The following is a 2,105-nucleotide window of genomic DNA, read 5'->3' as shown; positions in this document are numbered from 1 at the left end:
AAATGAGTGGGACTTGGCAAGAGGGCTGGACACATTATCTGTAAATATAGGCAGGCATCCTGGAGGGTTTCTGGTGGTTTTCCTGGTCCCTTCTTCTTCCTCCGTCTCCCCCTCTGCTCCCCGCTCCTTGCATAATTCTCTCCATTTTAATGCCTCTTCCCACATTTTGGGAATGAAGTCTCCCCAAACCAGGCAGGGTTGCAACACTGTGAGAGATTTTGTGTCGGGATGTTTCACCTCCTGTGGCACTTTTCCTCAGGAGACCATTGCCTGGGTGGCCAGTGACCTCTGTCCTGAGGAGGCTGTGGCTCCCAGGAGATGGAGAAGGATTTTCAAAGGCGTAAACAGGTATAAATGGGTGTAATCCACCTCTGCCTTGTGGACTGGGACCCTCATGGATCCCAAGCTGTGCAAAATTGGGGTGAGACCTTGTGTGCTTGTGACCTAAGTGGGGCCTCACTGGTCAGTGCAGCCCCAAAACCACCCATGACAGGGGCAGCAGTGCCCAGCACGCCTGGAGGTTTGTGACAACGGGTTCTGCAGTGCTTTCCTGAGCCCTTCAGCTCCCTTTGTCCTCTTCCTACCATAAACATGAGGCTGAAGGCTCACGAGAAACGAACGGGGCTCTGTTTAGGCCGGGAAGGAGAAACCAGTCCCTCACCACCAAAGCAGGGAGGCTCGGGACCCTCTCAGGCTTTGAAGCTGGAGATGTCTGGCCATACAAAGACACATCTGTGTTTAATCCTCCCCCTGTAACTGAGCCTGGGCCGGGCAGAGCCCGGCAGCCCCTTGCCGCGTGCTGTGGGGATGTGTGCGGATGCGTTTGAAGGGCCTTGGCAGTGCGGCGGTGCTAGGCCGGCTAGAGCCACATGTTCTTGCAAATGCAGCTTCCTATTGACTTGTTAAACATTTGCTATTTATCAGATTTTGCTTTTAAACTGTCTGTAACAGTCTGGGAGAAGTTGTGTCAAAATCCCTTCCAGATGTGAAGGTGCTACCTGATACTTTGGTTGTAACCTGGACCCTCGCTCCTGCTCCATTCAGATTAGCTCCACTACTGTGGAAATGAAAATGCAAATAAAGACATAAAGAGAGCAGAGACGTGTGTAAAACTTCCCCCAAACCTTCCCTTTTACAGGCAAAACGATCCTGCCTTTATAAGGAGATTGTGAGTTTTATCAGTGAACATTTGCTTTGCTGGAAAACCAGAGGAAGGCAGGGGAGAGCAACCACCATCCCTGTCTGCCCACAGGGGTGTTTTTAAAGCATAATTGACTTTTTTTCCCCCCCATTTAAAAAATGTTTCTTTGGGTCTGGGGCTTCCCAGACACATCAGCTCGTTTTATGAGCATCAGGTGATGTGTGCAGTTGGAAACCTGAGCGGTTTCCTTGCATTTGGAGCACGTGGATCAGATAACGAGGGCTCATTAAATGCTCATTGAAAGGCGGTTGCAAGGTTGGGAGCTTTCCTCAGAGCACCCGCTCTGCAGACCCCCTGCCCTGTCCCTTTCCAGGAGAAACTTTGGGGCCACGAGATATTCCCAGCTTAAAACAACTTCATGGTATCTGTGAGAGCGTACAGGGCCCGAGCCAGCTCCCATCGTAGCGAGGGAGGGTTTTTCCACTGACTTTAAGAGGCGCTGGAGCGGAGCCATCCTCTGTGTAATGCGGATCCGGGAGTGTGCGTGATGCACTGCATGATGACAGAATTTCTGGGAGATTGGCCTAAACCGAAAACCTTGGACTGCCGCTCCCTGGGACCGCTCCGCCGGAGGAGCGGGGAGGCTGGAGACACCAAACCTGGGCCTGGAGCAGGATTTTGCAGCTGTGAAAGCATCCCTGGAAGGGTCAAGAGGGCCCGGCTGCACCGCACCTGCCCTGCCCGACACCGGGGTTTGGTCACTTGGGTTGAGTCCACAGCCGTGTCCGTGTCTGGTGCTGCTGGGGGAAGAGGACACCTGGGATTGTGTGAGGGGCTCCCTGCTGGACCCCAAGCTGTCTGTGGTGCTGCAGCTGAGCTCCTCTGTGCCCCTGAGTGGCTCGGTCTGTCTGTGGTGCCCAAAAAATACCCCAGTGTTGCCAGTGGCAGCGGGAGGGGGCTGCCC

This window comes from Corvus brachyrhynchos, unplaced genomic scaffold (genome assembly GCF_000691975.1).
Source record: "Corvus brachyrhynchos isolate BGI_N302 unplaced genomic scaffold, ASM69197v1 scaffold59, whole genome shotgun sequence".
Lineage (NCBI taxonomy): Eukaryota > Metazoa > Chordata > Aves > Passeriformes > Corvidae > Corvus > Corvus brachyrhynchos.
The sequence above is the reverse complement of the archived record's forward strand: the minus strand, read 5'-3'. Positions refer to the sequence as shown.